Source organism: Pongo abelii, chromosome 5 (genome assembly GCF_028885655.2).
Source record: "Pongo abelii isolate AG06213 chromosome 5, NHGRI_mPonAbe1-v2.0_pri, whole genome shotgun sequence".
NCBI lineage: Eukaryota > Metazoa > Chordata > Mammalia > Primates > Hominidae > Pongo > Pongo abelii.
Window position 1 is genome coordinate 151,605,214 of NC_071990.2, and position 27,287 is coordinate 151,632,500.

At 48.7% G+C, this 27,287-nt stretch overlaps 1 pseudogene; it reads right to left on the bottom strand.

Moving 5' to 3' along the window:
- Positions 1-9,450: 9,450 nt before the first annotated feature.
- On the bottom strand, positions 9,451-18,457 carry LOC100436780 (UL16-binding protein 1-like; annotated as a pseudogene).
- Between the last annotated feature and the right edge of the window lie 8,830 nt (positions 18,458-27,287).

Here is a 27,287-nt window from a genome sequence, read left to right on the forward strand (position 1 = left end):
AGCGGGACCCGCGGGCGGAACCGCCTTTGGAAGACCCGTGAGAACTCCACCCCATCGCGGCAGGGGACAGTTATTATCTCCGCTCTTGAGGTGAGGGGAAATCAGAAGCGGCTGGTGGTTTCCTCCTACAGCCTGGTGCGGGGGGCGGGGAGGACTTTCATCCAGCTCCTGCCGAGACGTGACCTTACAGCTGGGGTCCTCGGGGCTCCAAAAGTGCGGCTTCCGCGCGGATCCCGGTCCTGCTTGCTTAGAGGCTGCTGGTGAGCGGCGCCTGCGCAGGGGAAGTTGTGTGCCCGAGTTGCTTACCTGTGTTTTATTGATCTTCTAGGCTGCTCTTTGTTAGAAGAGAAGTGATTTCTTTGAACTGCTTGGGGTTAGAAAGGGAGCAATTTCTGAGCTGCTTTTTGTTAGAAGGAAAATTTTTTGCCGTGGACTCTTTTTACCCTATCTACCTAAATGATTTCTTTCTTATCTCCTATAACAGCAGGAGGATGGGAGGGACGAGAGGATTGGAGGGGGCCAGAGGACACGGCGGGACTCTATGTTGAGGCTGGCGCCTCCACTGCGCCCTGGGGCGGAAGGAGCCTGAGCTACCAGGACACACGGGTGACCAGAGGTGAGGGAGGGGATGTCGCAGAAACAAGTAAAGAAATCCCAAACACGGATGCTCTGTTCTCGCCGGTTCTCCATCACAGAAACCCTCACGCACCCCCAGGGCTCCCTGCCCTTGAACTTCCCCCAGCACTTTGGGTCCACGGGTCGAGCCAGGGACTTCTCGTCGTTCACTTCCCGACTCCGTCGCCTGCGGTCCAGGGCTCCTAGTTACTCCGCTGGGCTGGGGCCCCTTCCAGGATGGACGTACTGAGGCTGAGTAAAGCCCGGGACGTGTGGAAAAGTAGGTACGGAGAGAGGACAGGAGAAGGGGAAGGAGAAGCAGGTGGCAGGAGGACGAGGAGAAACCCCCGCCCCGAAAATGGGGAGAGGGTGACACAGGGACAACCCCTCTCACCCCCGAGTTAGTCAGGGTTCTCCAGAGGGACTGCACCAATAGGATATAGGTATATATATATATGAAAGGGAGTTTATTAGGGAGAATTGGCGCACGCGATTTCAAAGCGAAGTCCAATGGTAGACCGTCTGCAAGCTGGGGAGGAGACAAGCCAGTAGAGGCCAAAGTCAGAAAGCCTCAAAATCGAGGAAACCCACAGGACCTGGGTTTTGTTCAGCCCCCTGACAAAGCCCTCAGAGCCCCCAGAAGTCGGAAACTGCTGGTGCAAGTCCCGGAGGCCAAAGGCCAAAAACCTGGGGTCTGACGTCCAAGGAGGAAGGAAGCAAGAATCCGCAGGGGAGGCAGAGAGAAGCCAGAGAGCTCCGCCCACGGAGTCACCCCACCCTTTCCTGCCTGCTGTCTTCTAGCCCGGCTGGCAGCCCATGGTATGAGGCCCACCCACACTGATGGGAGTCTTCCTCTCCCAGTCCGCGACTCAAATGTCAGTCTCCTCTGGCACACCCAGAAAGAGTACATTACCAGCCATCTAGGAATCCCCCAATCCAATGCACTGGACACCTAATATTCACCATCACAGCCCCTCATGCCACACTCTCATCCACACTCCACTTCGACTCCATCTCTCTGTGCCCTGCCTCTGGCAGGGGTGAAGGATCCAGTCTTTCCATGTCCTCACTGTGATTATGATGACAGCCATCCTACTAGGTGTGAGGTGGCATCTCCTTGTGGGTGTGATTTGCATTTCCCTAATAGCTGTTGATGTTGAGCCTCTTTTGGTGGGCTTAGTGACCAATGTGTACTTCTCCGGAGACATGTTCATTCAAAACCTTTCCACATATTTATATTGCATTATTTCTCTTTACAATATTGAGTTGTAAGAGTGCTTTATATATTCAGGATAACTAGTCCTTTACCAGCTATATAGTTTGCACATATTTTCTCCATGCTGTAAGTTGTCTTTTCACTTTCTAAATGGCATTCTTTTTGAAGCACAGAAGTTTTACCTTTGGAATAAGTAAAATTAAACTATTTTTCTATTGTCAATAGTGCCTTGGCATACACTATTTAAGCAGCCTTAGCCAAACTCAAAGTCATGAAGATTTACTTCCATGTTTTCTTTCTCTTCCTTCCTTTCTCCCTTCTTTCTCTCCTTCTTTCCTTCCTTCCTTCCTTCCTTCCTTCCTCCTTTTCATGACAAAGTTTCACTCTTGTTGTCCAGGCTGGAGTACAATGGCAGAATCTTGGCTCACTTCACCCTTCATCTCCCAGGTTCAAGCGATTCTCCTGCCTCGGCCTCCCAAGTAGCTGGGATTACAGGTGCCTGCCACCATGCATCACTAATTTTTGTATTTTTAGCAGAAATGTGGTTTCACTATGTTGGCAAACCTGGTCTCGAACTCCTGATCACAAGTGGTCCGCCTGCCTCAGCCTCCCAAAGTGCTGGGATTGCAGGCATAAGCCACCACACCTGGCCATCCAGTCCCATTCTTGAGGACTTTTCTCTCATACCTAATAACCTATCAAAGCCTCCCTCTCCTAGTACACATTAGGCACTATGTTTAGGGGCACATAGACATTCAGTCTCTAGCACCACCTCTGCTGAGTCCTGTCTCCATGGAAATGAGGAAGCTGAACAGCCTCCTCCACACAGTCTCCCCTTGACAGCCATTGCCTCGGAGTGACAGTGAGTAACTCACTAAGGCCAATGGCTGGGCTTCCTTGGGGACAGTTCCAGGGGCTGTTTCCTTGTTTGTGTCTGGGGATCCTTCCCTAATTCTTTGCACGTCTTGCATTTTTTGAGATGAAACTGAATGTTTACAAGAATACAGTGTGGCAGCTCTGGGAATCAGATGTCTCCTCTCTTTAAGGTGTGTTGCTGCTGCTTGTTTAGTGACTTTCCTGGATGATGGATCTTATAACATCTGTATTCCCTGTCACAGGGGGACCCTGAAGTCTCTGCTCAGTTAGGTGAGGTTGGATAGAGGTTTGCATCAATGCCTTGAGCCGGCGAGTCTCTCCCCAGTGCGGAGGGCTTTGTGTGCGTGGTGCACTCCTGCCCCTGCCACACTCAGGCGGGCAGCTGATGTCACCACTGCAGCTCCACTTCCTGCCTGCACAAAACCTCCAGGTCAGCCAAAGGTCAGAGATGTGGCCTTCTCAGGTGCTTCCTGGGCACATGCCAGCCCCTATGCACATCTCATTCCCCAAATCTTTCTCTCAATTTCCCCCACTAGCCTCTTGTTTGCCCCACATGCAAACAGTGAGGTTGTACAGTTGGAACGATTGCTTTTAGCCAATGCTCTGAAGATCTGGCTTTTCCCCTAGAAAGAGACCTCAGCAGGTCAAAGGAGGACAAACCCAATGAATGGAGCTTTTCCAGTGAGTCCCAGACAGGCCAAATAGAGTTCTCTGGGGCTGGGGCTTTTGAATGGCTCCAAGCCCAGCGTGCCCATTCAGGAAGTGGAGACTGTGGCTTTGCAGCTGTCACGGACATGGTGAGTCCAGTGTTTTCTGGGCATAATAAATCAGCATATATTGTGCAGACAAGAAGTAGAAAGAAATGTTAGGAGGAAGAATATAAAGTTTAAGTACGAAGGGAAGAATTAGGAAAAAAAAAAAAAAACCAATGAGGAAGGGGGCAAGGTTGGCTTGGTTGTAGCTAACCTGGTGGAGAAACGTAGCCGTCTGCAATAGAGGACCAGAGCTGTTAGGTTCCTCTGCAATGCCAGGACCACCTCCACAACCTGCCCTGCGTCATTCTCTCTCCCGAGGCTGAATGCAGCTCTTGTGCTTTCAGTGCCAAGGAAGCCACAGTCCTAGGCCAGAGGAAGGGCTGAGGTAGACAGTGGAAAAGGAGGAGGTGGATGCAGAAGGAGAAGGCTGACAGCAAGGATTTCCCGAGGATAAACAAAAAATGTCACTTGAAAATGGAAAAAGTAGTAAGGGTATAAAGAAGAAGATGGAAATCATCTGTAATTCCATTATACAGTGTTTAATTTTAGGGTTTTGGCACTTTCATGTATAATTTTTATACAATCAGCATCATAGAACTTATGATTATTTTAAATCACTAGAGTTTTTTTTTAAGCTGGGTTTGGGTTCATAGTGCAGAGATCTCTCACTCTGGTCAGTTAACCCCATTTTTTTTTGGCCTCATGTCATTTTATTTTATTTATTCACTTTAATTTCAACCTATATAATTGATTAAAGGGTACATATACAGGTTTGTTGCATGGGTAGATTTTGGGAGGCTGAGGTTTGGTGCCCCAATGATCCCATTGCCCAAACAGTAAACATGGCACCTAACAGGTATTTTTTTAGCCCAGGTGCCCCTCCTCTCTCCCATCTAGTGATCTCCAGTGTCCGTGGTTCATGTGAATTCAATGTTTAGCTGTTAGTTTCCAATGGGAACATGCAGTATGTGGTTTTCTGTTCTTGCATTAGGTTGCTTAGGATAATAGCCTCTAGTTCCATCCATGTTGCTGAAAACGACATGATTTTCTTGTGTTTCATGGCTGCATAGTTTTCCATAGTGTCTATGTACCACATTTTTTTTTCATTCAATTCACTGTTGTTGGGCACTTAGATTGATTCTCTGTCCTTGCTGGTGAGAATAGCACTGTAATGAACATATTGATGCAGGTGTCTTTTGGATAAAATGAATTCTTTTCCTGTGGATATATCCCGAGTAGTGGGATTGCGGGATTGAAAGGTAATTCTATTTTAAGTTCTTGGAGAAATCTCCAAACTGCTTTCCATAGCGGCTGAACAAGTTTGCTTTCCCACCAACAATGTCTGTTTCTTTTTCTCTGCAGCCTCACCACCATCTCTGACTTTGTGACTGGTAAGAGATGGTAACATTGCAGTTTTGATTTGCACTTATCTGATGATTAATGATATTGAGCACTTTTTCATATTTGTTGGATACTTGTATGTCTTCTTTTGAAAAGTGTCTGTTCATGTCTTTGCCCATTTTTTAATTGTGTTTTTTGTTATTGCTTGTTGAATTAAGTTTCTTGTAGATTCTGGATATTGGACCTTTGTCAGATGCATAGTTTGCAAATAGTCTTCCCCATTCTACAGGCTGTCTGTTTACTGTGTTGCTAGTTTCTTTTTCTGAGCAGAAGCTCTTTAGTTTAATGAGGCCCCATTTGTCAATTTTTTTGTTTTGTTGCAATTGTTTTTAGTGTCTTATTCATGAAATCTTTGCCAGGCCCTATGTACTGATTGGTATTTCTTAGGTTACATTCCAGGATTATTACAGTTTTGGTACTTACATTCAAATCTTTCATCCATATCTAGTTATTTTACATATATGGGAAGAGGTAGGGGTTCAGTTTCATTATTCCACATATGGCTGGCCAGATATCCCAGCACTATTTGTCAAATAGGGAGTTTTTCCCCCATTACTCATTTCTGTTGAAGATTAGATGGCTGTAGGTGTGCAGGTTTATTTCTGGGCTCTCTATTTTGTTCCACTCATCTAACTGTTTATTTTTGTACCAGTGTTGGTCTGTGTTGGTCACTGTAGCCTTATAGTATAGTTTGAAGTCTGACAATGTGATGCTTCTGGCTTTGTCCTTTTTGCTTAGGATTTTGACAGTTCGAGCTTTCTTTCTCTTTTTCTTTCTTTTATAGCTCTAAATAAATTTTAGAATAGATTTTTCTAATTCTGTGAAAAATAATATTGGTATTTTGATAGAGATAGCTTTGCATCTGTAAATTGTTTTGGGAAGTGTGTCCATTTTAGCTCTATTGATTCTTCCAACCGAAGAGCATGAAATATTTTTTCCATTTATTGTGTTGCCTCTGATTTTTTTCAGCAGTGTTTTATAGTTCTCTTGTAAAGATCTTTCATCTCTTCGGGTAGATGAACTACTAGGTACTGCACTTTCCTTGTGGCTGTTATAAATAAGATCGTGTTCTTGCTTTCATTCTCAGCTAGAATGTTGTTGGTACATAATGTTGTTGATTGTGTACATTGATTTGGTATCCTGAAACTTGACTGAATTCATGCATCAGTTCCAGGAGCCTTTTGACAGTCTTTCCGGTTTTCTTTTTTTTTTTTTTTTTTTTGAGATGGAGTCTTGCACTGTTGCCCGGGCTGGAGTGCAGTGGTGCGATCTCGGCTCACTCCAAACCTCCGCCTCCTGGGTTCAAGCAATTCTCCTGTCTCAGTCTCCCAAGTAGCTGGAATTACAGTTGCCTGCCACCACGCCCCACTAATTTATTTGTATTTTTAGTAGAGATGGGGTTTCACTATATTGGCCAGTCTGGTCTCAAACTCCTGACCTCGTGATCCACCCACTTTGGCCTCCCAAAGCGCTGAGATTACAGGTGTGAGCCACCATGCCCGGCCGTCTTTAGGGTTTTCTATGTTTGGAATCACATCATGGCAAAGGGAGATGGTTTGGCTTGTTCTTTTCCTATTTGAATGCCTTTTCTTTCTTTGTCTTGCCTTATTCTTCAGCTAGGATTTTCCTGCTGCCTCCTTCAGGCCTCTGGGGGTTACAACCTCCACTCCAGCTCCCCTCCTGCACCTGGGGTTTTCCTCTGAGCCCCATTCACTCCCACAACTGTTTCTTTCATTCACTTGCTTGCTCAGCCTCCAGCCACCCTTAAATCATGTCAGGTTCACTGGATGAAGGAGAGAAAAACCATCCTCTGTGAGTTTGAAAAGGACTCTGGATTCCTGATAACTGTGTCCTGGGTCCCCGTGGTTATTGGAGGAGGTGCATAATTGCTAGATCACAGCCATTACAGTCACCTGGCTGCTTCCATTCCCAGCTTCCGTGGGCCTGAGTCTGGTGGCCAGATGCCTGCAGCAGGGGTGAGGCAGGAGGGCCCAGGTGTGCAGAGATGCCCCTCCTCCTGTCACCTGGCTGTGCTGCCCAGGACTCTCCTGCCAGCCTTTTGTCTTCTTCCTGTTCCCCCAGTCACTGGCCCAGGTCACTCAGCCTCGGGGTGGGGGCTGCCAGGGCCTTCCCACTAGCCTCCTCCCAGGACTAACCCAGGTTCCTTGTTCCCAGCCCTATGCATGGGAGGCTCTTCTCACACACAGATCCCGGGACCCACCAAGCTCTGCCCCTCCCAAGTCTGAGAACTGCCCACCCCCGTGTGTCTGTTGTCCTCCAGACCACCCTTCACATGGCCTCTCCTGGACAGAGGCTCTAGTGCATCAGGCGAGAACCTTCTAGGCTCCTGTGTCCCTGCACAGTCACAGAGGTAGCTGCCATCCCATGCCCCTGTCCAGAAGCAGAGACAGGCCCTGGGCTTGGTCCAGGCCTCCTCCTCTTTCCCAAAGCTTCGGGGCCCTAGGGATTAACGGCCACCAGGTGAAGGTGATCCCCACATGAAGACCGTGTGGAGAGGGAGGTCAGTGCTTACTTTTTTTCATTTAATAGGGAAAGAGCTGAGCGGCTGTGGAAAGAGTGGGACTCAGGGGCTCTGCCCAGTCCTCACTCCAGGCTAAGCCCTCCCCACCAGGCAGGGGCCACTGGGCTCTTCATGTCCCTCATATTTCTGCCCACAGGTCTAGATGCCTCCGTGGTGACTGACACGAGGATCTGCTGGGGATTCCTCAGTTGTGGTTAAATGAAGTGACCACATGGATGAGCCAAATGGAGAGGAGGTACAGCTGCAGACTCAGGCCTGGGCGACCATTGATGGCTGTGTGGTAAAGTGAGTCCCAGGCAGAAGGAGAACCCTCCCTCAGCTCCTGTGCCCATGGAAATCCAACCCTTCACAGATCTGAGTCTCATCTGGATTAGGCCATATATTTAGGTGATGAAGGGACTCTGGGCCTGAGCTGCTTCATTCTCTAGAGGGGCCTGGGGGCTGCCTGCAGAGGAGGAGGGGGCAGGAGAAGCTGCCTGAGGCTGAGGGGTGAGAAGGAACTGCCTGGAGGCCCTGGCTTTGCAGGAGGAGCGAGAGCTCTGCTGCCATTTATGGAGGTATTCACATCAATTTCTGAAAAGTAAGTTTTTCTTCAATTTCTATCTTCAACTAGTAAAAGAAATATGAAACAATCAGAATGAACAGAGTGGCTGCAAGCACATTACGGAGAACTTCTCTGCCTGCACTACTTGAGAGTGAGCTGTCACGCTGATGCCCCATCTTAGTGATGCCACCTCATGCCCCATACTTTACTATGGTTTCCTTGCAAACCAGGACAATCTCCAGATAACCACTGTGCAAATTCCAAATTAGATTTCACTCCAGACATTACGACCACCTCATGCTCAGATGTCACTCCAGGTTTAGCAATTGTTCTAAGAATGTCTTTAATCACCAGGGAGCTGATATATGTGGGCATTTCCTACCCCCTTATTTTCCTAAATATACATGTTATGGTGTTCTATTTGTCCCAGTGGTAGATCTGTATATTTTTGGAAATATGGAAAGTGATCTCAATTGATGTGATTATTTTTATTGTGTGTAAATCTGAAATCCTCACTAACATGTTGGAAAAGTTCAACATTTTCATCCTGCATTTGGATTGGTTCATTTTTGCTAGTTCAGATTTTGTAGTCTGATGTAGAGCAAAAGAGAAATCTTTCATCAACATTGAAAAGCATCCTGCACTGTACTAGAATATTTCATTGCTAACTTTTTGCTATGGCAAAGAACGGCACGGTCAGCAGTCTAGTATCTCCATGCTCTCTGGAACATGTTTGGAGCCCGGAACTGACTCTGGGATTGCTGGTTAGTGGGATGAGCACAGCGTCCACTGTCCTGGATACTGCCTGAGTAGACAACAAAGTAGTGATTCAATCTGGACTCCTACCTACAGTGTAAGAAGTCTCCGATATTCCATTTCCTGTCCACCAATTGGTAGAGACAGATTTAAAAAATTATCAGTAGGATGGGTGTACAGGGGTAGACCATTGTTCTCTTGATTGTCAGAGCTATGAAAGCTTTCACAGGTTTCTTCAGCATCTCTGAAATGCTCAGAGCATTTGCTCAAGAATTAGGTGCACTTTATTAATTTCTAGGAGTTCTTTATGTAGTCTGCTCCTGATCTTTCATCTGGGGGGGAATAGAATAACTTTTACAAATAGAGATGTATCTGTGGTGAGGATTTCTTCCACTAGAAGTGAGTGTGGTCAGGGCTGAAGAATGATGAGAAAAGCCACTGCCGAGCATGGAGTGGGCTGGGGCCAAACCAGAAAGCATCACATTCTGGAAGCAGGGATAGAGGCAGGACTATCTGCCAGCCCCCTAGGGTATCAGGACAGTGGTGAAGATTGATAGTCAGGCTGCTTGTAAATAGACTGACAGCCAGGCTGCTTATAAATTAAGAGTGATCTTTAAAGTCTCTGTTTCCAAAAGATATCTAGCAGCATCCCTAGTTGTATTACTAAAAACAGCATGGCAGAATAATGAAATTCCATTAATTCTCTACTGGGTTATAAACCAAAATTCCAAAGTCAATAAGGTTCTTTGAAAATAGACATCTTTATTTAACTATAAGTCTAGGCTAATAAATTACTAAATAAAATAATCAGGAATATAATACTTTTCCATATTAAATAATTTAAAATCTCTACAACAGGCACTGTGGTTCATGCCTGTAATCCCAGAGCATTGGGAGGCCAAGGTGGCAGGATTGCTTGAGGCCAGGAGTTGAAGACCAGCCTGAGCAACACAGGAAGACCCAATCTCTACCTAAAAATAAAACAATGTGCCGGTCATGGTGGCATGCACCTGTAGTCCCAGCTATTCTAGAGGCTGAGTCTAGAGGATCACTTGAGCTCAGGAGCTGGAGATTACAGTGAGTGAAGACTATGCCACTTCACTCCAGTATGGTTGACAGAATGAGAAACTGTAAAAAACCATAAAAATAAAAAAAATTAATACAATTCTTGGTCAGTGCATCGAAAGGATCCCTGAGGTCTGAAGTCCAGCACGCACTGGAAGAATAAGCGATACTGTTTGGAAGAATAAGGTCATGCTTGAGAGAAGTGTCTGCTTTTCCACAACCAAAAAAGTAGAAAGAAAATGCTTTTTGCTGGGATTTCTTGTTCAGTTAAAACTTGTGCAGGAATTCCATCCATTAGCACTGAGAGAAAGTGGCAGAAGGTGTTAAGAAAAATGGCTGCTGGGATCATGAGCAAAGGTAATGAGTGGCATGAAATGTTCAGTCTACAATGTCCTCATCATCTGCTGGGGCCTGTGGGCTTGCTAAGGCTTGAACTCCTGCTTTCCAGAAAGGCACAGTGGTGAGTAGACAGGCGGCCTCCCTGAAGGGAGAGCAAGAACCAGACCAGGCTAACAGAGTCTTCTTGATATCATCTTCCACCTTGAGAAAAGATGAAGTGTTGGTTTAAGTGGCTGAGAAAAACCTGGGTCTGTTCTCCTGGGTGATCCCTCCCAGGCCCTCCCCATTTCAGAGCCTCTCCCCCAAATAAGGAACATGTTTTTCCCTCCAACCCTACCCCTGGCTCTGTAGCCTGTCCCATCCTCCAACCTCCTTCACCACACCACAGAGCCAGCCCAGGCCCTGCTACAGTGCATGGGGGCTCAAAACTGAGGCTAGTAATGAGGGGTCTGTACCCTCACTCAGGGACTGCTCCACCCTCTCATAGAAGGGTCTAGAGGACCTGGGGGAGCCCTGTCCAAAGAGAGGTTTCTGGATCCATGTTCCCTGGCCTTGGGTGGGCTTGCAGACAAACCTCCTTCTTTCCCCTTTGCTCTCAGCCTCTCCTTACCCTGGTAGCTGCACCCATAACTCTGAATGGGACTGTCCCTGCCCCGCCCCATTCATTCCTGGCCAAGTTCAGTGGTGAGCATGGAACTCCAGCAGCAGCTCAGCTCCCCTGCCTGAGTCCACTCTGCTCCAGGCAGGGCCATCAGCTGGCTCAGGATCTGGAGTGTGCAGGAAGCAGAATGGCAGGGGCATTGCCCCAGAGCCCGGCAAGGACTCCCATGGGTCCAAGGGGCCTGGCCTTTTCCTAAATCTCACCCTGGACACTCTCTACTCTTCACTATCCACCTTAACTGCTGGGACCCGAGCTGCTTTCTCTGGGAATGCAGCCTTAGGAACTGGGTGGGCCAAGGCCCTCACAGCCCCTTCCTCCTGGGATTCTCCCAGATCACTCTCTTCTTAGCTTTCTCCAGGGATGCCCTTTCCCTTGACATCCTTGGTGAAGCGGCCCTGCTACTCCTCTCCTACTGTGCAGACTGCCCATGCCTGAGTTCCTGCTGCCTGCAGGCCACACACCACTTCCCTTCCCAAATAGGAACCTGCTCTGAAACAGGCCTGAATTGGTTAAACCCTCTCAAGCTCAACAGGCCTTGAGCCTTGGTGTGGGCCCCTCCCTTTCCCTCTGGTTCTGACAGTGAGAATCCATCAGAACTCAGGGCTGAGCTACCCAGGTCATTGCCAGTAGGTGACATCAGGTCTCATTCATCTGTCTCATGGCAGGATGAGAAGGTCCCAGCCATGGGGATGGGTGGGACTCTGGGAATTCACCTTCTGCATCCTCCCACCTCACCCATCTGCTTCTTGCTCCCCTCCCAATATTGCCCACATTACCTGTCACTCTAAAGAACTCTCCTCAGATGCCAGGGAGGATAAAGCAGAGGAGGATGATGAGGAGGCTCCAGGGACTGAGGGTGCTGGCCATGGCTGTGGGTTGGGTTGTGCCTGGGGTCAGAGAGGGTGGTTCTGAAATGGAAACACAGGAGCGACAACCCTTGTCCAGGCCCCAAATCTTAGGGGATGCCTCCTCAGCTCCTGCCCCCACAACTCATCCTGGAAGAGCTTTTGTCCCACAATGCTGTGGGGAAGCTGCTGTGACAATTTCTGGGTTAGGAAGGGAGAGGGGGTGTCCCCTGTCCTCAGGGAGCTCACACAGCTGCTGAGGGAAGCAAGGTGACAGCACAGCCCACCCTCCTGCTGTGGCGGAAGAGGAGATGATGCCCCAGGGCCAGGGAGGGGAGGGTCTCGGGGCTGGCATTCTAGGTGGTTTTGATGGATATACAGAAACAGACGAGGGGAGAGGAAAGGAAAAGTGATTCTAGGAGGAAGGAACAATAACGAAAAAGGTCTAGAAACACTATGACACCCACAGATTCGAGGCTGGTGAGAAATGCACAGTGGGTGGAGCAGAAGCAAGTGCAGTGAGGAAGAGGAATCAGGAAGAAGAAGGGAGAGGAGGATGAGAGAGCATAGGCATGCCAGCACCCCCAGGAGGAGCCCCCCATGAGGGGGTCATGTTCACACTCACTCAAACATGCACACGCACACACACACACACTCACACACACTCACACAACGGGCTGATAAGATCTGAACTCAAGAGAGCTGCCTTTTTTCGCCTCTCACTTACTTGTTGGATCCAGCATTTGTTTCCAGTATATCAAAAAGTCTTCAAGCCATTGAAATGTTATGGAAGAACACGGTCACCTCCTTGTTCTTCTCCCACTTCTCTTTCATCTTCTTGGCTCCAGGATGAAGCACTGTCCACTTTCTGTTGTTTGAGTCAAAGAGGAGGAACTTCTGTCCATTGAAGAGGAACTGCCAAGATCCTCTGCTGTGTCCGTGGGCTTCATGCTCACAAGACATCCTGGCCTGCAGAATGAGGGGCTCTTCCCCATTGCAAAGAGATCAGCTCTGATCTTGACAAATCCTGAGCCCCACCCTGCTTCCTTTCCTGGCTCCCGGACTTGCTCTCTCTGCTGCATCCGGCCCATGCTCCTCAACCTCTTGAGTGACACAAACTTCTGATTTAGTTTTTACATGAAACCAATAAATGCCTCTAAGTTACTACTGTGTCTACTCCCTGCTGTCCTGGACTCTTTTAAACTTACTGATGGGTATTAAATTCTCCATTTGAATGTTCCTTTGAAGAAATCCCCCACATCTCTTAGTATTTCAGTTTGTTCTTCCCAGGTTTTTGTGACATTGACTTTCTTCCCCAGAGAAGCAAAGGCTTTGGCCTTGTGATTAACACAGTCACAGTGAAGAAAAAGCCTTTCATCCACCAGGCCTTGAACTTCACACCACTGTGGTTCAGGTCTGGACTTAGGAGTGATGATGAAGTCATAGCAAAGACAGTGTGTGTCTGTGGAAGAAAAACACAGGAGAGGGTTGGTGTGGAGGAAAGTAGAATCTGAGACTCCTCCTCCCCCTTATGGTGACTGCAAGTGAAGGCCTCTGAGGGGCTGGGCTGGCAGAGCAAGATGTGCCCCAGCCAAGGCTGTCATGTCAACTAATTAAAGACTAGAGCGTCTCCCTTGCTTGAGTACATGGAGGGGAAGGTTCCTGAAGCCAGGAAACCACATGTCCCCTCCAGACATGTCCCACCTGCCCTGTGCCAACATCAGTCAGCACATGACCTTGTGGTGGAGGTGCCAGGCCTGCTGTGGCAGGAAAAGGCCTGGATGGGGAGGACCCTCAGCAGCAGCCCACGTGGCCTGCAGGAGGTGGGAGAGTGTGTGGGGGCTGCCCTGGGATGCTCCAGCACAGTGGGTGGGGTGAGGGCAGAATTCAGTTTAGATAAACAAGTGATTATTGTCATGGGGCACATGATTTAACACGTTGGCAAAGCCCCGGTGAAGACGCCCATCTGCTATGAGCATGCATTCCTGGAACCTTGTAAACGGATGGTTCACAGGGCAAGAAGTGGAAAATCCAGAACTTCTAAGTCAGAGTGTAGAGGAAAGAGCCAAAAGGCTCAGAGAAGCACCCATGCCAGAGTGGCTGCAGTATGAAAATCCAGAACAATGTCCACTCTCTGTGCTCATGGGAAGCCTGGAGGACTCCTGATTACCCAGCATATAAAGAAGGCCCCGGGAGAAGGCAGCAGTCTATCTGAAGCCCTTCAGAATGCCTGTTGCTGAAGGCTGGGGTTGAGGGTAGGAAATGCTGTTCCTGAAATGAGCTCCCAGTAGTAATGGGGATGGAAAATCCTGAAATAAGAGATCTCAAGTGGAGGCGGTTAACTGTCAGGAGGAAGGAGGGGGCAAAGATGGAAATAATTAGAGAAGTCACAATGCCAGCTGGGGACCTCAGTCATACGAAGGTGTGCCCATGGCTCATAGAACAAAGGGGTCAAGGATCCAAAAGAGATGGAAACTCAACCCAGATGCTGCTAGATTTAAATAACTACAACAAACAAAGACAAAACACAAGGATGGATGACCTGGAGGCTGAAATGAGTCACCCCAGGAAATAACTGAGCTCCTTTGCCCAGCTTTGAGAACTGAGCCACATTTCAGACCCAGAGTCCATTACTAGAAGGAGAGCCCAGAGGCCCTGGTGGGCCCCTTCAATACCACAGCAACTGCAATGACTCCTTCAGCCTCCCCCAGAGAGCCAGATGGGCATTCACTCTGGGAACTGTACACCATGAAACAGCAAATACCCAGACACTCCTGGTGGACACAGTGTGTGATCCAACCTCCTTCCAGAGATCTGAAGCATTAACTTGCTCCCCTGTTACTCATGAGGTGCATTTGGGGCAAAGTAACAGATGGACACCTGTGTCAGGTCCAGCTTAGAGGGATGGGCTAGGTTCATAGACCCATTCGATGGTAATTTCACATTTCCTGGATTTCTACCGGGAATGGATAGTGTTTGTAGTTAATGTAGTAACTATTATAGGTTGTGCTGGTCATATGACCTCCCCTGTCACTACTCAACTCTGCTCTTGTAGCTGGGATGCAGCCATACACACTCTGTGATGAGGGGTGACGCTGGACCTACCAATACGGCTATTTGACCCTGGACTCCCTAAGATCCCAGAGGCATGTGTGGTTGGAAAAGGTGCTATGTGGATTTCATGGCAATTGCCAACCGCAGAATCACAACAGGGTCCCCTAGTGCTCAAAAGCATGGCTGTGCGACTCACAGCAGCGAAATCCCCTCATTTAAAAGTGGCTCCTGCGGTGGTCCTGGGCCCCTGTGGAGATGGGCCTCCAGCTATGGGAGGGCAGTGATGACACAGCCTCAGAGCTGCCCATCACAGGGTGTGCTCCTCACCCTTTAGGTCATTAGGAAGATAGGCCCTTAGCTCACACCTGAGGCTTCAGGGAGGGTCCCTGATCACACTGAGGGACCGATGATGCCACCCAGCAGCAAAGGAGGGGGGTAGTAGGCCCAGAACCATGGAACCTCCATTCACATCCCTCACATCCACACCTCCCAGAACCACGGAACCTCCATTCACATCCATCACATCCACACCTCCCAGAACCACGGAACCTCCATTCACATCCATCACATCCACACCTCCCAGAACCATGGAACCTCCATTCACATCCATCACATCCACACCTCCCAGAACCAAGGAACCTCCATTCACATCCAACACATCCACACCTCCCAGAACCATGGAACCTCCATTCCCATCCGTCACATCCACACCTCCCAGAACCAAGGAACCTCCATTCACATCCGTCACATCCACACCTCCCAGAACCAAGGAACCTCCATTCACATCCGTCACATTCGCACCTCCCAGAACCATGGACCTCCCAGAACCATGGAACCTCCATTCACATCCATCACATCCGCACCTCCCAGAACCTTGGAACCTCCATTCACATCCATCACATCCACACCTCCCAGAACCATGGAACCTCCATTCACATCCATCACATCCACACCTCCCAGAACCATGGAACCTCCATTCACATCCATCACATGCACACCTCCCAGAACCATGGAACCTCCATTCACATCCATCACATGCACACCTCCCAGAACCATGGAACCTCCATTCACATCCATCACATCCACACCTCCCAGAACCAAGGAACCTCCATTCACATCCATCACATCCACACCTCCCAGAACCATGGAACCTCCATTCACATCCATCACATCCACACCTCCCAGAACCATGGAACCTCCATTCACATCCATCACATCCACACCTCCCAGAACCATGGAACCTCCATTCACATCCATCACATCCACACCTCCCAGAACCATGGAACCTCCATTCACATCCATGACATCCACACCTCCCAGAACCATGGAACCTCCATTCACATCCATGACATCCACACCTCCCAGAACCATGGAACCTCCATTCACATCCATCACATCCACACCTCCCAGAACCATGGAACCTCCATTCACATCCATCACATCCACACCTCCCAGAACCATGGAACCTCCATTCACATCCATCACATCCACACCTCCCAGAACCAAGGAACCTCCATTCACATCCATCACATCCACACCTCCCAGAACCATGGAACCTCCATTCACATCCATCACATCCACACCTCCCAGAACCATGGAACCTCCATTCACATCCATCACATCCACACCTCCCAGAACCATGGAACCTCCATTCACATCCATCACATCCACACCTCCCAGAACCATGGAACCTCCATTCACATCCATCACATCCACACCTCCCAGAACCATGGAACCTCCATTCACATCCATCACATCCACACCTCCCAGAACCATGGAACCTCCATTCACATCCATCACATCCACACCTCCCAGAACCATGGAACCTCCATTCACATCCATCACATCCACACCTCCCAGAACCATGGAACCTCCATTCACATCCATCACATCCACACCTCCCAGAACCATGGAACCTCCATTCACATCCATCACATCCACACCTCCCAGAACCATGGAACCTCCATTCACATCCATCACATCCACACCTCCCAGAACCATGGAACCTCCATTCACATCCATCACATCCACACCTCCCAGAACCATGGAACCTCCATTCACATCCATCACATCCACACCTCCCAGAACCATGGAACCTCCATTCACATCCATCACATCCACACCTCCCAGAACCATGGAACCTCCATTCACATCCATCACATCCACACCTCCCAGAACCATGGAACCTCCATTCACATCCATCACATCCACACCTCCCAGAACCATGGAACCTCCATTCACATCCATCACATCCACACCTCCCAGAACCATGGAACCTCCATTCACATCCATCACATCCGCACCTCCCAGAAGCCACAGGCGGGGTAGACACACTTGTGACTCTTCAATTTACACAACTTGGAGATGACACCCTAGAGGATGGGGCAGCAATTGCCAGGACACAGCATGTGCCCTCATCTCGGGTCAGCAACCTAGGACAGTGTCCACATCTGGTCTCCCTTTTATTTGCAGGTTGCCATTGCCTGCTGTTGCTCTACAAAGGGACAGGACTTGACACAGAGACAGAGAACTCATGGCCAGCAAGGACCAAAGTGCCTTCAGCCTTTCCTTTCTAGAAAGGGTTTGCTGACTCCTGTCTACGTAGTGACTATTCTATATAACCCTGTCTCCCCAGTAGGAAGAACAGGCGGGTCTGGGACCCAAGGGCAGAAGTGGGCACCTCTACTCACGGGCGCTCCCAGGGTCATCCTGAGGGTAATGGGATTTTCCCATCTCCCCTGCACTAAGTTCTGTGGAAAGGCTGGGGTGTGTTTGCTGGGGTGTGTCCTCAGGCAAAAGGGGACAAGGTGCTAGTTGGTGGGGGGAGGTGCTAAGGACCCCTTCATGGATGGGGAGGTGAGGGAGGCCTGTGGGGTGACAGGGCTGGGCTGAGATGGGGAGTGAAAGGATGAGACCTGAGTAGCAGAAGTGAGTGGTGAGGAAGCGGTGAATGGTGGGAAGTGTTTGGTGAGCCCCTGGGTGCAGGTTAGTGTCTGCAGCAAATTGCAGGGGAAGTTCCAGGGCGGAGCCCTAGGGGTGCTGGAGGGTTGTTGTGGTGGAGAGCCGGTGAGAGCAGAGCAGTTCTGTGGTTGGTGGGGGAATTTGTGATCGCATCCCTGTGGAACCCCGCTTCACCCCTGTCCTGACCCCAGCTAGGGTTCCGGGGGCTCTGGTGTCTCCTTCCCGAGGGCGAGTAGGGCTGTGGAGCTGCATCAGGGATTCCCGCTCCACCTTGCCCTCTGCAGCACTTTGGCCCCTCCACCCTCCTGCTGTTCCTTTTCCGCCCTCTTTAAAAACCCTCCTGGTTTGCTGGGCGAGCTGCAGCTGCAGTAAGCGGCCCCAGCGTAAAGGAGCTGCAGCGGGGAACTCCGGGGCGGGGGGGGGGGGGGGGGTGGGGGGGCGATGCTCGGGGAGATCGCGCCGGTCATTCTAGAAGCTTCCCTTCCTCTGAAACCCGCTGCAGTCCACAGCCCCCCAAGTTTGGCCCCAGCGCGCGATTAGGCTCCATCCCCGAACTCACCGGCCCGCTCTGACCCGGACCAGCCGGACAGCAGTAGCAGAAGCGGGAAGCACAGAAGGAACGCGGGGCAAGCGGCCGCTGCCTTTGGGGACCTGGGGCGCAGGGGACGGGAGTCGGGGTCGAGGCGGATATGGGCGGAGGAATCGTCCGGAGCCTCCCATTCAGGCCAGTGAATTGGACCGCACCGCCCTATCCAGCCCGGTTCCGCCCCGCCCCAGGCTGGGATCCAAGGGGCGTGGTCCGACGGCTGCCCTTGTTTGGGCATGCTCCACCCCGCCCCGCTCCGGGGCTCGTCACCTGACAGCGGCCCGGGCGGGAGAATCCTCCCCCTCCCCCCGCCCCCGCGGCTTGGTGGCGGCGTCACCGGGCTCCGCGCGGGGCAGGACACGGTTCCTTCCATGACCGCTTCGTTTAATTTTTCAACACGCATTTATTATTACCCCAATGTAAAAACACTGATGCACAGGAAGGTGAGAAACTTAACAGGAGCATACAGTGGCGGCGGTGCCCCCCGTCACCGCCTGCGCCAGCGACACACCCCCTCCCTCCGCCTGCGTCGCGGAGTCCCCGCCCCTCTCCGTCCAGGGCGCAGCCGCTTCCTCAGTCCAGAGCGGACCTTCTTTGCCTCTCCACTAAAAGCATGAGGAGGTCTTTGAGTATATTCTATATCCCTTTATGACTTTTGGAAAAAAAGAAAAGAAAGCCCTAGAGGCCTACCGTGATCAATCATCGTGTGATCAATTGTGTTTCCATGGAGAGCAGAAGCCAAGGTGGGGGTCTACGCATGGGTGGGGCTCACTTTGCTGCACACCCATCTATGTCCAACCACACCGAAATCCATGGCTGTATCCGCACCTCGGCTCAGTCCCTGGATGGTCCCTGCAGCCATCCTCAAAGGGGGCACCCGAGTGCATCCTCCTCTGAGTCACCATGGAACCATCTAGATCTATGGACAGAAGCCAGAGGGAGGTGGGGAGCCCAGTGGCCTCTGGCTGCAAGGGAGGGCTTAGCCTGGGGTGAGGAGTGGGCAGAGCTCCTGAGCCCACTCTACCGCCAGCCACTCAGCCCGTTCCCCATTGAATGAGTCTTCATGTGGGGAGAACCTGCACCTGGTGATCATCAATCCCGAGGGTCCTGAGGTTGTGGGAAAGAGGAGGAGGCCTGGACCAAGCCCAGGGCCTGTCTCTGCTTCAGGACAGGGTCATGGGAGGGCAGCCACCTCTGTGACTGAGCAGGGACACAGGAGCCTAGAAGGTTCTTGCCTGATGCACTAGAGCCACTGTCCAGGAGGGGCCACATGGAGAGCGGTCTGCAGGACAACAGACACACGGGGGTGAGCAGTTCTCAGACTTCGGAGGGGCATAGCTTGGTGGGTCTGGGCATCCGTGTGTGAGAAGAGCCTCCCATGCATAGGGCTGGGGACAAGGAACCCAAGTTAGTCCGGGAAGTAGGCCACTGGGAAGACCCTGGCAGCACCACCCCTGAGGCTGGGTGACCTGGGCCAGTGACTGGGGGAACAGGAGGAAGGCAGAAGGAGGCCAGCAGGAGAGCCTAGAGCAGGACAGCCAGGTGAGAGGAGAAGGGGCCTCTGTGCACACCCAGGCCCTCCTGCCTCACCCCTGCTGCAGGCATTTGGCCACCACACACAGACCAGCCCAGGATGGGCATAGAAGTGGCCCAAAAGTGACTGTAATGGCTGTGATTTAGAGATCATGCATTCAGACATGGAAGTCAGCTGATATGGTGGCTGAATATTCCTGTGCAAGGTTCTTCAGCTTTCTGGGCATGGATGTTCGCATGTGGAAAATGACAAATGCTATGCACACAGATGAAATGAGCAGATTCTACAAGGAACCCTATCCTTGCACATGCTAAGGACCCAGGGCAGGTCTCCTATTTCAGTTGTGAGCCCTGCCGCCCTCCCTGAAGTCAGCAACTGCCAGGCCCACCCTGAGGAGAGCTGGAGCTCTGAGCCCAGGCCGTGGCCTCTTCATGGCCCTGAGTGTGCTGTGAGGGGGTGGAAATGAAAGCAAGACCTACCATCAGGACTCAGGCATGTTTTTCAGACCCACAGAGGTTGATTTTTCTCTCCATCACCTGGTGAGCCTGACATAATGTAAGTGTGGCTGGAGGCCGAGTGAACCAGTGAATGAATGAGACAGTTGTGGGAGTGAATGGGGCTGGGAGGAAAAGCACAGGTGCAGAGGGGAGCTGGAGTGGAGGATGTAACCCCCAGGGGCCTGAAGGTGGTAGCATCAAGGTTGGTAAATTTTTTTGCCCATTTTTCGTGTTTTAGTTGGTGTTTTTAAATTATTATTATTATACTTTAAGTTCTAGGGTACATGTGCACAACATGCAGGTTTGTTACATATGTATACATGTGCCATGCTGCTGTGCTGCACCCATTAACTCGTCATTTACATTAGGTATATCTCCTAATGCTATCCCTTCCCCCTCCCCCAACCCCGCAACAGGCCCCTGTGTGTGATGTTCCCTTTCCTGTGTCCAAGTGTTCTCGTTGTTCAATTCCCATCTATGAGTGAGAACATGCGGTGTTTGGTTTTTTGTCCTTGGGATAGTTTGCTGAGAATGATGGTTTCCAGCTTCATCCATGTCCCTACTTTTTTTTTTTTTTTTTTTGAGATGAAGTCTTGCTCTATTGCTCAAGCTGGAGTTCAGTGGGACGATCTCAGCTCAGTGCAACCTCCGGCTCCTGGGTTCAAGCGATTCTCCTGCCTCAGCCTCCCAAGTAGCTGGGATTATAGGCGCCTGCCACCGTGCCCGGCTAATTTTTGCAATTTTAGTAGAGACAGGGTCTCACCATGTTGGCCAGGCTGGTCTCGAACTCCTGGCCTCAGGTGATCCACCTGCCTCGGCCTCTCAAAGTGCTGGGACTACAGGTGTGAGCCACTGCTCCCGGCCACAACTTGGAAGTTTGTATGCCCACCTGGGTGTCCACAAAGGTTTTCCAAGGAAGAGTAACTTTGGTTTTCAACCAGTCTGGGGTGCTTCATCAGGATAGAAACTTCTAGAAAACATAGTGTGATGATGAACAGCAAACTGCTGTCTTCATATGGTTTGATTGAGCCTAGGGTGCACCATGGCCAGGAAAATCTTGCCTTTATTATTATTATTATTACTATTATTATTATTATTTTTGATGGAGTCTTGTACTGTTGCCCGGGCTGGTACGCAGTGGTGCAATCTTCGCTCACTGCAACCTCCACCTCCCTGGTTCAAGTGATTCTCCTGCCTCAGCCTTCGCAGTAGCTAGGATTACAAACACCCACCACCACGCCTGGCTAATTTTTTTAATTTTTATTTTTAGTAGAGACGGGGTTTCACTATGTTGGCCATGCTGGTCTCGAACTCCTGACCTCATGATCCGCCAGCCTTGGCCTCCGAAAGTGTTGGGATTAAAGTTGTGAGCCACTACACCCTGGCCGAAAATCTTGTATTTAAGCAAAGAAGGAATGAGTCTGAAAGCAGGAATGGCATTGGGAAAAGATAAGGGGGCCAGGAGGAAAGTGAAGGAGAAAAGAAGGGTTAGGGTCTGAGAAGGAGCCAGGATCCAAGTATTTCCAGCCCCATGGCCTGGAGTTGCAAGTGGGTGGGGCGGGGCCACTGGAGCTGTGACAGCCTTGAGAGCCGAGGTGACTCACGTGGGGGCCCTCTGTTTCCTCTGGGTGTCACGCCCTGGGCTCCAGGTCCCCAGTGGCACCGGTGCTGGCACAGAGTTGGGTGTCTGCATCCAGCTTCTGTTCCTGGTGCCAGGATGGTCCAGGGTGGGCCGGGTCGGTGAGTTCCAGGCTGGACCCTAAGCAGGGGTCATGGGGGTTCTTGGACTGCAGGGAGGTCAGGAGGAGGAGAGGCTTCTGGAAGCTCCTGAATGTCTCCCTGGAATGTAATGCAGCATTGCAGGCTGGAGCCAGCCTGGCATGGGGAGAGAGATGTGAGACTGATGAAAAGCGTGCAGCCTGATTTAAAGCCAAACCCTGAGTCCTTTCCAAGAACTATAAAGCGTATTGTAGTCGCTAAAATAAACAAATACAAAAAAACAAAGTAGCCTTTCTTGGCAGATACAGCACCTTTTATTTTTAATCGTTACATTTAACATTGCCTTTTGAAATAGTGTATATTATTCAATATTTTAAAATCCAACCTGGGAGTTTCAGTGATTTATGTGATGAGTTTAGTAATTCACGTTTATTGTTAATTATTACTGTTTAGGATTTAGCTATGCCATTTATTATTATTTTTTTTTTGATACCAGCTCTCTCTGTTGTCCAGGCTGGAGTGCAGTGGTGTGGTCATAGCTCACTGCAGCCTCTAACTCCTGGGCTCAGGCCATCTTACTGCCTCAGCCTCCGAGTAGCCAGGACTACAAGCATGCACCACCCACTGGGCTAATTTTCTGTATTTGTCTGTAGAGATGGTGTCTGCCTATATTGCCCAGGCTGGTCTTGAACTCCTGAGCTCAAGTGATCCTCCCACCTTGGCCTCCCAAAGTGCAGGGATTACAGGCGTGAGCAATTGTGCCTGGTCCACATGTATTTATTGTGTTTTTTAATGCTGGCATTTCCCCTCCGTACCTGTGTTCCATTTTGTATACTGAGGGATTTTTTCTGTTGGTTTAAAAGTTATACATTCTACTTTTCTTCTCAGGGTGGCTGCCCTTAACCTATGACTCGTATCAATATGTATTCACACTTATTGGTATTATTGGTTTTGTTTTATTCCTAATTTTAGAAGTCTCAGCATGTTTTCCTATCCCTTTCGCGTGCCACCTCCAGCCCCATTTTCCTGATAATTTTCCTAGCTGTAATTCTCGGTTATTCTTAGCTACACTTCCTTGTTTCTGTGATCCTAACTTCACATTTCCCCTTGTTGTGAGACAACAGTAATCTGGAACAGATTCTTTGGTCACTCGTCCTCCTCGGCTCTCTTGTCGCATCTCCTGTGTTTCTCTTGCTATTGAGGTACCTTTCTCTAAACTATTTCCAACTTGGATCTTTAAGAGGCAAATATCCTTCAGGTTTTCTATAATTTCGAATATTTCTAATACACTGCAGTGGGCAGGATTTGGAAGCTGCCCCCTCAAGTTTCCTGTACCTTTTCTAGAACGATATGTTATAGAAAACACTGATGATAGGACAACTAACCACTGTCTTAGCCTGTTTCATTGAACATGGAGCGTACCAGCCGCAGGAAAATCCAGTATTTTAAGGAAGGAAGGAGTATGAAAGTGGGAATGCAAATGGGAAAGAAAAGGGGGCCAGGAAGAAGGGGATGGAGAGAATAAGGGGTGAGGAGCCTAGAGAAACCAGCTGCTCCTAGTCTAGGCACCACTACTCTAGGTACTGAGAGTCTAGGTACCGCTAGTCTAGGCACTGAGAGTATAGGTACCGCTAGTCAAGGCTCTGCAAAGTCATAATTAAAGCTACTCATCAGTTGACCTTAAAATAGAGAGATTTTCCTGGATTTTCTGAGTGGGCCCAGTGCCATGACATGAGCTCTAAAAAGCAGAGAATTTTCTCAGGCTGGAGCCGAGAAAGATGCGTCTGATGTCAGAGGGATTCTAAGCATTAGAAGGATTCCATGCACTGTTGCTGGCTCTGAGATGTGGGGGCCATGAGCAAGACTGGAGAGGGGCCTCTGGGAGTTAGGGAAGGGCTGCAGCTGACAGCCAGCAGGGAAGCTGGGACCTCAGTCCCACAGGTCCAAGGACTGGATTCTGCCAGCAACCTGAGTGCACTTGGAAGCAGATGTTTTCCAGAACCTCCCAATCAGAGCCCAGTGGGTGGACACCTTGACCTTGACCTTGAGGAACTGGGAGCAGAGAAACCAATCAAGCCATCTCAGACTTGCAACCTAGAGGACTGTGAGATAATAAAGATGTACTGATTTAAGCAGGTAAGTGTGTGGCAATTTGTTATGGCTGCAACAGAAAAGATACCTTCCTATTTAAATGAGAATTTGACTGGATAAAAAATTCTAGGCTCAAGTTCTTTTCCTTCATATTTTAGACAGAATACTCCATTGTTATCTTGCAACCAGGGATGCTGTTGTGTAGTCTGTTGGCCAAGTGTTTCCTTCTTCCTTTCATCGTTTCTCTGGGGTAATTTGGGTGAGGGAGCCAGAAGCCTGAGCTTGTTTCCTGTCTTCATTCAGTGGATTTGTACCATTCCAGGCTGTTAGTCAGTCTCAAGGAGGTGGAGAATGGTTTCTACTTTAACCTACCTTTTCATAGATGCACTTGTAGATTGGACAAGCTTATTGTTTTTCTCTTATTCAGCTACTGTTAGTCTTCTCTCCTACCACCTTTCATAAATATTAAACTTACTGAGATATAATTTACAGACAATACTCCTTTGTGAACATAGGAGCTTAAAGTCTCTTATCTTTAGGAGTATATTGAAACATGTAGGCATTTGGCCATATTATAAGGCATGTTCCCAGGCTATAAATGTTAAACAGATGAACGATATTACTTCAGTCATGTATCATCTTACCAACCTGTCAGTTCTGTAGAAAATCACATTTCTAGCATTACTTGCTTCAGGTTTGCAGAAGAGAAAAACAACAATGTTTTCACTGAACATTGGCTTTTAGACCAAATGAAGGCTAGAACTATATTAAATTCATTTTTACTTCCTATCATTTCTATATTTTATAGATTTCATAAAATGGCCCACAGTCTTAAATTTATTATAATTTATGATAGATATCTTAGTAAAATACTCCATCCCTTTCAGTGATTGGAAACACTAATGAATTCTAGGCTTAAACAATAAATAGCACATTGTAGAACAGCAGTACTGTTTCAAAACTGAACTCAGTTGAATTAATCAGACATGACAAGATATTTTTATGATTCTGACAGAAGCTTAATGAACAATGTTGAATAGATTTAAACACTTTTTTATAATATATCTAAATGGTGTGAATTATGGTAACACTGCCTCTGAGAAGAAAGCATCAATTTTGGATTTAACATACAGGATGGCACCCTAGGAAAACGTTCAAAAGTCAGGAGAATTGTACCTTTAAGAGTGGAATTGACTAATGAAAATATACATTACCAGAGAAACCTTCTGGGATGCCTAGACATTTACTTGTGATGCAAGCATTTTTCTGCCTAGAAACAGCAAAACTGACTGTTTAGCTCTAACTGGCAGGCCCCATGTGCCATAGCAACAACAGAGCAAGAAAACCAGGAAAATTTTTTGCTCAATGATTTTTTTCATTTTTTTAAAGCTATTGAAATATAGTAAGCATAGTTATTTTTAAGTCTGCGCCTGATAATTCTAATTTTTTTTTTTTTTTTTTTTTTTTTTGAGACAGAGTCTCACTCACTGGCCAGGGCTGAAGTACAGTGGCATGATCTCGGCTCACTGCAACCTCCACTTCCTGGGTTCAATTGATTCTTGTGCCTCAGCCTCCTGAGTAGCTGGGACTATAGGCGTGCACCACCACATCCAGCTAATTTTCATATTTTTAGTAGAGAAGGGGTTTCACCATGTTGGTCAGGATGGTCTCGAACTCCCGACCTCAGGTGATCCACCCGCCTTGGCCTCCCAAGGCGCTGGGATTACAGGGGTGAGCTACCGCGACCGGCAAGATAATTCTAAAATCTAAAGCTGCAAAGTCTAACCCAGCAGTTACTAGCTACATGAGGCTATTAAGAGCTTGCAATACAACTAGTTTAAATTGAGAAGTACTGTCAGTATATGGTGCACACCAAATTTCAAAGGTTTAGTGTAAAAATGTCAAATGTCTCATTATTCATTTTTCCATTGATGACATGTTGAAATAATAATTTTGGTTCAAAAATTTTAGTTAAAACATATTGAGTTAAAAATGTTGTAAAAATATATTTCACCTGTTTCTTTTTACTTTTTCAATGTGTTCACTAGAATATTTAAAATTCCCTGTGTGGCTCACACTTGTGGCTTGCATTATATTTCTATCAGAGGACTGATCTAGAGGTTCCATGTATTTTCTGTCTCTGTTGCACATTTCAGCTGGTTCTTGTTGTTGCTATCTTATCTCCCCATATGGTTGGTTATCTTTGTCTACGTTCTGGATACAGTGTTTTAAAAATTGCTGTTGACAGAATATGAAGTGTAGGATGGGCTGGGCATAGTGGCAATCGGGGCGAGCCATTCTGCCAGGCTTGGGAATTGTGCTACTCAGGAAACTTTTCTCATCACCCACCCCAATCCTGTCCCAGATGGGAGGAGCAGTGAGTGCTGTGCCTAGGCTCCCTGCCTTTCCAGTGCTCCCAGCATCACATGAGCTCCTCCCCAGTTGCTGTGGGGTCCCGACTCTCCATGTTCACTATGCTCCCAGAATTGGCCCCATCTTCACTGCCCTCCAAGCATCGTCCCAGCTCCTCCAGGGTCACTGCCTGACCAGGTGGGGGTTGGGTGAAGAGGCAGAGGTCAAGACAAGACACCTGGTCCAGTTTGACTTCAGGTTCTTCGCTGAAACGTGACTGCATTCCACATCCCGTTCCTCCGGCAACCTCAGCTGGGACGATGTGTAAGGCAGTGGAGAATCTTGGCGGGTGATGACCAGTTCCTGCCACCATGGCTTTTCAGCTGTATTGATCTTTCCTAAAACGGACGAACAGACTGGCAACAAGTTATGGAAATACTGTTTTCTTTACTAACAGTAGAGATGTGTACATGTATCAGTGCTGGTTTTTAAAACAAATATAAGCCCATAGGCACTCTGCTGAACGCAGATTCTATCTCAAAATAACACACTTTCAAGATCTTCCAATACCTGCACATACAGATTCTTTTCCTTTTTATCTCTGCACATTACATAGAATGACTGCATCACAACAAATGTAAGCAGTGTCTGTGTCTGAAGATCCAGATGGTCTCCAGTCAGTTACTTTTAGAAAAACGAAATGCTGCAGAAACTCTGCTTGCATAAATCTCAATTTAATTGTGTAGAATAGATTTCCAGACACAGAATTGCTGTGCAAATTAATGCACCTTTAAAGCGTCTCATGTCACGGATGGCAATGCTGGCGACACACTTGTCTGTGATTGTGATGACCCAGCTTGGGCAGAGGATGGTGAAAC